The sequence below is a fragment of the Sinocyclocheilus anshuiensis genome, unplaced genomic scaffold, assembly GCF_001515605.1.
Source record: "Sinocyclocheilus anshuiensis isolate Anshui unplaced genomic scaffold, SAMN03320099.WGS_v1.1 scaffold1170, whole genome shotgun sequence".
NCBI classification, from domain to species: domain Eukaryota; kingdom Metazoa; phylum Chordata; class Actinopteri; order Cypriniformes; family Cyprinidae; genus Sinocyclocheilus; species Sinocyclocheilus anshuiensis.
This window is the reverse complement of record NW_015538055.1, coordinates 2,762,787-2,772,678: the sequence shown is the minus strand read 5'-3', so window position 1 is coordinate 2,772,678 and position 9,892 is coordinate 2,762,787.

The window sequence follows — 9,892 nt, the reverse complement described above, 5'->3', positions numbered from 1 at the left end:
GGTTCACAGGGCTGAACAACCGATTGTGAGACAATTCTTCATGACACTAGCAAGAAACGGTGCTTGATACTGGCCTGAAGCCCACAAGCGAGAGCGCTGCGGCTTTTGAAAGTGGCGTCCTGTAAAAGCCGAGGCTATTGAGGCGCATCTCTCATTCTTTCAATAGAGGTTTGATCATGGTTCTTCTGTAGCGTCTGTTTTGGCGTGCGTTCAGGGCACCGACCCCCTCCAGCTGTTGGCTGTGGTGGTGCGTGGCTGAAAGAAGCCCAGATCGCAGTGATCAAATTAGCTCCCCCCTCCTCACGGGGGCACAAAGGTTGTCAATGTGCTCTGCGTCACATTTCAGCGGCTCATTGATGTTATGATTACTCATTTAACCAAACAATGAGTGCCAAGCAGCCCTCGTTGAATGCCCTCTTGCGTGAATAGAGAGAGCTGCTTGTTGAAAGATAGTGATTTAATAGGAGAACTGATTCTTTTCAGCTTTTTTTCCCCCTTCTTCTCCTCCTCACGTATTGTGAAACACAAATGGAGGGAGAACAAATACTGTGATTAGCAAGACGATTAATCCCAGTTATTTGAGTTGCAAATTCAAGACCTTTGGCAACACCAAAATGTGGGAAACAAGAGGTCTGGGCAAAGTCAAGAGCGGCACCAAAAAAAAACAGGAAAGAAGGGGACCCTGAACTCGAGGTCGGACAAAATAACAAAGCAGTAAAACCTAGAATTACGTTACAAATAATATTGACTAACCTCAGACCTCAAGATAACAGACTTATAGAGAATAAAATGAATGAAAAAAATGGAAAGGGGACCCTAATATCGAGGTTGAACAACATAACAAAACAGCGAAACTTAGAATGATTTTACATTCGATTACCAAAGATATTTAAATATTTTTCAAAGTCAAAATCAGGTAACAGTACTGTTTCTCCATAAAGAGATAACATCTTGACTAATTTTAAACCTCAGAAAAAAAATAATTCATAGGAACATTTGAGCAAAAAATAAATAAATAAATAAAATAAAAACAGCCAGACAGAATCTAACATACATTTTAACTGCAAAAATACTGTTCATTGTACTGTACAGTTCATTCACTGTACATTAGGAATTGTGGGTTTTTAAACATTTAAACTTAAATTACATTTAACAAGTCCAACCAGAGCCATTCTGAGCTCCTTCAATACTGTTTAAGAGGTGTCTCAGGATGCACCTCATTGAGTTGGATGAGAAAATAAACTGGATTAAGGACTAAACTGGATTAGTTTACAAAACATTTTGTGGTTTAAAAGAGAAGAATAAACCCTCCTCTCCCCAATGCACCGGAGTCATTCACCCCGAAGCTCGCCTGCATTCACAAGCGTGCGCGTGCGCTCCCCCCACCCCCTCCGAAGTGTCAAGGCCCAGGTGGCTTGATAGGCAAATGATTGTGTGAGGCAGTCGCACCAACCCCCCTCCAAACGTCAGTGCCACCTTTGCAGGGAAGGCCTGGCACCGGGGTGTTTGGATGTGGGTGGGGGTTTAATCAGGGTCATGGCGTCTCCTATCACTCTGATCAGTGCGACTCAGCCCCCGGGCAGCCCTACAATTAATGCAACTTTCAAGAGAAGAAGGGGGAGATAAATATCCACCATCTGGCAATTAGGGTTCACAGGGCTGAACAACCGATTGTGAGACAATTCTTCATGACACTAGCAAGAAACGGTGCTTGATACTGGCCTGAAGCCCACAAGCGAGAGCGCTGCGGCTTTTGAAAGTGGCGTCCTGTAAAAGCCGAGGCTATTGAGGCGCATCTCTCATTCTTTCAATAGAGGTTTGATCATGGTTCTTCTGTAGCGTCTGTTTTGGCGTGCGTTCAGGGCACCGACCCCCTCCAGCTGTTGGCTGTGGTGGTGCGTGGCTGAAAGAAGCCCAGATCGCAGTGATCAAATTAGCTCCCCCCTCCTCACGGGGGCACAAAGGTTGTCAATGTGCTCTGCGTCACATTTCAGCGGCTCATTGATGTTATGATTACTCATTTAACCAAACAATGAGTGCCAAGCAGCCCTCGTTGAATGCCCTCTCGTGTGAATAGAGAGAGCTGCTTGTTGAGAGATAGTGATTTAATAGGAGAACTGATTCTTTTCAGCTTTTTTTCCCTTCTTCTCCTCCCCACGTATTGTGAAACACAAATGGAGGGAGAACAAATACTGTGATTAGCAAGACGATTAATCCCAGTTATTTGAGTTGCAAATTCAAGACCTTTGGCAACACCAAAATGTGGGAAACAAGAGGTCTGGGCAAAGTCAAGAGCGGCACCAAAAAAAAACAGGAAAGAAGGGGACCCTGAACTCGAGGTCGGACAAAATAACAAAGCAGTAAAACCTAGAATTACGTTACAAATAATATTGACTAACCTCAGACCTCAAGATAACAGACTTATAGAGAATAAAATGAATGAAAAAAATGGAAAGGGGACCCTAATATCGAGGTTGAACAACATAACAAAACAGCGAAACTTAGAATGATTTTACATTCGATTACCAAAGATATTTAAATATTTTTCAAAGTCAAAATCAGGTAACAGTACTGTTTCTCCATAAAGAGATAACATCTTGACTAATTTTAAACCTCAGAAAAAAAATAATTCATAGGAACATTTGAGCAAAAAATAAATAAATAAATAAAATAAAAACAGCCAGACAGAATCTAACATACATTTTAACTGCAAAAATACTGTTCATTGTACTGTACAGTTCATTCACTGTACATTAGGAATTGTGGGTTTTTAAACATTTAAACTTAAATTACATTTAACAAGTCCAACCAGAGCCATTCTGAGCTCCTTCAATACTGTTTAAGAGGTGTCTCAGGATGCACCTCATTGAGTTGGATGAGAAAATAAACTGGATTAAGGACTAAACTGGATTAGTTTACAAAACATTTTGTGGTTTAAAAGAGAAGAATAAACAGGACAAGATTCAAATGTATTCTTCTTAAATGGCCACCACCTCACCCTTCACCCAGGTCCAGGTCTGATCTGTTGACCTCGATCTTGCACTAATTGCCAACGTGCCTTCAGCATCCCGCCGCTGTTGTGCTTTCCCATATAGGGATAATTACACACTTTGAATTATTAAGCATCATTATCAAAACTCACGCTTAACTTGTTTTGCTCTACTGTACGGTTCCTCTGATCTTCGGCAATCATTACTTATTAAAAGGACTGGATGCTTTTTCCCAGCTGGAATATGTAGAATCGTGACTTAATAAAGCAGCTATACTGCAGGCCGTCGGATCTAAACTTCAGTTAAGCGACAAGAAAATATTTGGGTTACTCGCCGCCACTGCCGCCCTGAATAACGAGCAGAAGTCTAGTTATTGGTTCAAACTGGATTCATTATCATAGTGGCAGATTAATTAAACTAGTCTTTTGAATTGGATGTGTATTTAACGGAGAAGCCCAGTGTTTATAAAGTCTGTTTCTCCAGGGCCATGGCGACAGCGGCGGCTGCTGACACAATCTCATGTGTTTTAAGTCATTTATCATGCCGTCAGAAGAAAAGCTGTCAATGAAAAGTTTCAACCGAATGATCGAAGCAAACATTTGACAAGTCTGATGTTTAATACATCATTTCTAAATGTAACTTGGAGGAAAGATAATGTTGGAGAAGTTTGAAACTAACTTACAACAAGCTACTCAAGAGTTTAGGTAATAATAAAAAGCAGTTACAAGCTAGTAGTTAACTGAAGCTATTTAAGCAGACAATATCTTTTTCAATGTTAAAATTATTTTTTTTTTAGGTCTACATCTACAGTATGTAAATCTATCTATCTATCTATCATCTACTGTATCTGGGCTAAACTTCTTACTATCATATACATTAGTGCGTTTCAACCATGCAGAAAAATATGAAACAAAACACACCCGTTAGCTTTCCTACACTTTTATCCTAATTGAATTACCACTCTCATGATAAAAATGGGCAATAGGTGGTCTTGTCCAAATGAAAAACATTACAACATTAACAACACTTGCATCTGTTTTTTGTTTTTTTTTAACCCACAGGTGGTCATATGTGGACATATCTGGACCGAATGCTATAACAGACACCTAGACTTAAATTTAGAAACAGTAAAAATGTAATTAGTTCTGCAAATACCAAGACATCTGCCAGCATCAAAACCTGGAGAGAGAAGAGTCTATTTATGGCTCTTCTTGTGAGTTTTAGCACTGAGAATAACACATGGCTATGAAAGGCTACAACCAGAGTGGTTATCGCACGTCCAAACACCTTAACCTACCTGCTGAAGAGGCTTTTTATGAGATTTCAGCACACAAACACAAGAAGCTGTTTATGTATGGGTCTGAGCATGAGGTCAAGGTTTCGCTAGTTAGCTTCAGAAATTTGCCCCTGCTGGTAGATGCCATAATTACACCATTCTGGATAATGGCAGTTCAAATGGAACAATGTACCAATGTAGCCTGATGGAATACAATTTTATTCAACACATCACATAATGTTAATATATATATATATATATATATATATATATATACTCATTAATTAGTATCTATTTGCAAGAATGATTGTTTGACATTTTCATGATATACCTTTTACATTGCTGCTGTAACTTTATTTATAAAATAAAGTTTCATAGAATAAAGTTCTAGAAATGCATTAAATATCCTACAATTCAATGGCCATTGGGACAAGTTACCCCATAGAGCAGTGATCCTCAAATCTGGCACGCGAGATCCACTTTCCTGCAGAGTTTAGCTCCAACCCTAATCAAACAAACCTACCTGTGATTTTCTAATGATCCTGAAGACATTGATTAGCAAACTCAGGTGTGTTTGATTAGGGTTAGAGCTAAACTCTGCAGGAAAGTGGATCTCGCGAGCCAGATTTGAGGATCACTGCCATAGTGTGTGACAACATGCTCTGCTAATGTTGACGAAAGTTCAGTATGTTTTCATTACTGCATATGTTTTCCTGGCCAACAATGATGGGAATGTCCAATAGCTATTTGTGCCTATTTTAAAATGACTTTCAAAACAAAACCAGAGAAAAAAAAAAAGGGCAGGACAAGTAGATTCTGTCTCTTCAGGTAGATGCTGTTACTACACCATTCTGGAGGCAGAAGCATCAATGATGGCAGTTAATAAAAAAGTAGTATATATTCTGATAAAATACAATTGTATGCAGCATATCAAATATATAAACATATTGCAAATATTTAATACATAAAATAATATCACATAAAATATTTCAATATTCAATTATACTAAAATAAAATGTTTTACCAATGTCAGATTTTTAAGGGGCTCTTAATGTGAAATTTTTTATTGATTTTTAATTTTATATGATTTTTTAAATAATGTATTTTTTAAAACTTATTTTTATGTACCTTTTTTTCATTACCACATCACAGCTCAGGACAGTAACTAGCAAAGGGTTTGGATCTGTGCACGTTTTTGTGTTGCGATTAACCAATCAGCATTTTCTTGTGGCTACAGAGTAAAAAATAAAAAAGTTTCCAGTGTCACATAAGATCCCTTTCCACCACAGAATCCTTCATTCCTGAAAAATGTATTAATATTACTGTCATATCTTGTCATAACTTACTGTCATAACTAATTACAATAGCTTTTCTTAACCTGTTAGCACTATGCTATGCTAAAAAGCTGAGCTGTTAGCTTGCTTACCGAAGGCTAACTGAAAACACAAAAGGAAAATGTTTAATTTTACCATTTTAGCTTTGGTAATATATGATATTACCTAATAATGTCTTAATTTAAATGACATTAATTAACATTTTCATTAATAAGACTAAATATACAGTAAAACAATGAATGGCAATGCTAATGAACAGCTCTGTACAGGTATACAGTATAGGCCTTCTTGGGTCTGTATAGGCCTAATATTACATATGTAAAGGACAGAGTTCAGTGAACTTGTTTGTAATGCAGTGTGCCATGCTTGTGTACAATGTGACTGCATACATGCATTTCTCTTTATCTCCAGGCCAGAGAAAAAGCGAAGGAGGCTGCATGCCATAAACGTGCGCTAGCCTACTCCCACGTCTCCTTCGGCACGCACTCGTAGCCAAACTAAATACCGCGTTATCCTAAGCCAACACGTGTCAGGCACCTCACCCGTAGATCAGCTTCCATCCGACAAGTTCAAAAAAAAAAAAAGCACCACTTTGTCCCTCTCTGTCCCTTCCCCTTAAGGAGCGGTGCGTGAGTCAGATTAAATAATCATTGGGACCGGGGTGCATTTCACCTTGGGGACATATTGTCCTCTGTCAGTAGAACCTTCGGGGACAGAAGGCGGCTCGGCGGGGGAGCGTGGTGGGGAGCGCTCCGCTCTGATGAAATGAAGCTGGCTTAATGAAGGCATGGCCCGTGGCTTCCGCAGCTCTGCCATATGTTTCGCCAAATGCAAATGGCCCCCCAATTCAAACAACTTTTTCATCTTGATCTATGCAAATGTGTTTATAAATACAGGCTTATAAATATGGCATTTCACGTTTTAAAGAGCGAACTAAAAACTTCGATACCCCCCTCCCCCACCCAATGAAAATGGCCGACGGATGTGGGACGGATTAATGGCGTCCTGTGGGACGGGTATGGACTGGTGCACATGCGAACACGTGAACGCAGAAACATGCATGTTGTCGGTGCATTAGTTTTAACAGAAAAATCAAGAGTTGTTAATGGGGTCAAATAGTTAACCTGGCTTTAACTTTTACAAAATTTCTCTACAAACATTACATAACACTTAACTTTTATTATACATGCGCTAATAGTTTTACAGCACTTTATGGATTTAATATGTCTTTATATTTCTGAGTAATGTAGCATGATATGATTCTATATTATTCTATATAATGTTAAATAATCATTCTATTAAAATCACATTAGATTTTAGTAAATTATCTTAATTTTGATGTTAACTGCACAGTTTAAGTTGAAGTAATTGCAAATATTAGCTCTTCTTATAGTTTTATTAATACAAGACAAAATATTTCCTAAAATTATTCTACCGGATGACATATTTACTCTATTTTTCTGTTACTCTCTCTGTGCAGTTGGCTGGCACAGAGGTGATCAGACTGTCTGAGATGCAGCAGTAACAGCACCTGAGGCTCTGTCTGGGTGCCGATGTCTTTGTCAAAACCCTCCTGCCCACCTTGTGCCAGTCCTGTGTCCAAAGACAAACATTCATTCAGTTCTATACAGAAACTTTCAAGAGATTAAAACGAATACTTGTGCATTTAGAACTACAGCCTAACAATTTAGAAAGTCTCAGCATAATGGAGTTTCAAAATGATGGGCTTATGAGGCCTAAATTCTGATGATATCAAGCTGTGCTACAAAAAAGCACTAATTGCATTATGATTAAGCAGGAAATTGTTAGTGTTAAGGAATACTGACACAATGACTCAAAAAATTACTTATTTTGTTATGTCTGACCTTCAAACCTACAGTACAATAACGGCAACACACGTATATGTTTAAATGTTGGGGAAACTGAGGCTAATATATCCTAATATAAGATTAATCTTTGTATAAAAATATAATATTTATCTTAATATAATAACATTAAGGTTGTGATTCCAATTATACAAATGCAGGATTTCTCCAGCTGTGTTGTTTTCAAAGTTCAAAAATCGCACACACACACACACACACACATATATATATATATATATATAAAATGCTAATAATTTTTGCAAACTGCATCTAATGAATAACATTTCATAAAGTTCTACAATACAATTTAATACCCACTGTGACAACTTACCTTATGCAGTGTGACAACATGCCCCACTATTGTTGACGAAAGGTCAACATGTGTTCAGTAAATCTTTTTTGCGGTCCAACAATGGTGGAAATGTTCAATAGCTTTTTTGACCTTATACAGTAACTGACTTTCAAAAATAAACCAGATTAAAAGTATGACAAGTAGCCTTGGTCCTTGGACCTATTTAATTATCAGTCAGTCTACCATTGTGACAACTTTTGCGCGCAACTACTGTAGCATGAGCGCAGTGTCTGAGCTGGGTCTGATGGAGCTATTGTAACCTACAGGATCACAGTGAGCTCATTAGCCCGTGTGCTCTGGCGCTAATTTGGGGGGGTTACGAACTGGATGTTAATTAATCACAAGGCTGGCAGAAAGCGATGGCCTAGCGTGCGGCTGTGAGCGTGCATATCAAGCAGGCTGCCGCGCGCCCGAACAAGTGTTGTTTGCGCTGAGCGTGAGAGAGCGCGCGCGCTGCGAGCTGCGAAGTGTTATTTGTGTAGAGCCAGCCAGAAAGAGAGTGAGTGAGTGAGTGAGTGAGAGAGAGAGGAAAACTAATTTCAGGCCGACATTATTTGCAAAGTTATCTAATGACATGCGACCTTGCAGTTATTTTAATATTTTTTGGTCACTATTTAGACTTTGTGTCATTGTGTTAGCCAATTCAAAGAATGTAACGAATCCACAATTGATATCAAAAACGCAGTGTATTTTCAGTCATCAGCATCAAATCAAGCAATCATATATCACGTTTTAGCTATATATAGTTTTTACTCCACACTGAATTAAATTAGACTACACTTTTGACAATATCATTTTTGTCAGAAGTTGGTGTTCTTTCGAGACACAATGGCGCCATCTAGAGCATGGAATTGCGCAGGCGCACCATGGACCCCACTGCCATAAATATTATTGTCTAATATAATAAATTTAGCTTAATATGTTATGTATGTCAGTATTTCTCTGTTTGATATTGAAAAAAAACAGATAAAAGTTATTATTATTAATATTTGTAAGGGTATTATAACTAAGTAATTGCCTTGGCTATTAAAACACAAAAGCTGTCAATTCAAGTTCTTTATGAGCAGCATCCTACTCAGCATTTAAAAATAAGAAAAGGTTTTAGTCTTAGTAATGGGGAAAAAAAAAATTGCTTACCTGGTCATCTGATTTGAGGAATGAGCTTCCAATTGTATTTCTGCTTTTTGTGTCCAATAGATCTGCAAGGGAAAAATGAATTAATACAAAAAAAAATACAAATTAAATAAAACAGTGAATTAATTTACATCGGAAAGGGTGAGGAATATACAACTTTTTTTCCAACCAGTGTCCCAAGAAAAAATTATGTGAGAATTTATAAGCTAGTCAGTTTATTTTGTCAATGCAAGCAGTATTAAGTCATTGTTCTTCTATTATGCAGACAAGTTAAAGCACATTTAAATTAGATTTCCCCCTGCTGTTAAATTTTTAAAAGGGAAAAATAGGGTAATAGTCTTAAGAATTATCTATATGAAAAATAAAAGTGGCTTAATTGAAAACTATTCATCCCGTTGTGTTTTATCAACCTACATTGGGTGAAGAAATCAATTATCATGGGAAGTCACACGAAAGATGTTAACAAGGTACACCTGGGTGTTCATTTCAAGATCAACCTATGCTCAATTCATGAGTACAGTAAATATCACTCTCACAACTGAAACAGTGGTTGTTAGAAAGAGAATGTTGGAAAGGTTTGGGAAAAATACAGATGCTACAAAAATTGGGCCACATCAGCTCTAATGGAAGAAACTGACATCTGTGGACACTTCAGAGCTTTACAGATTCGTCTTCTTTGGAAAGCTACAGAAAGCCACTAAACCCATGTGGCAAAAGCTATTTGGAAGAAAATTGGATCCACGAGACTAAAGCTGAACTCATTGGCTTGAAAGTAATTGTATTTGGCACAAACTAATTTTAGCACAACACCAAAGCAGCACCACCCCTACTGTTAAACATTGTGGTGCACATGTGATTTTCAGGAGAACCTGGAAAAGCTTGTTGCCATCAAGATAATACAGGCAAGTCCTTGAGAATATATATATATATATATATATATA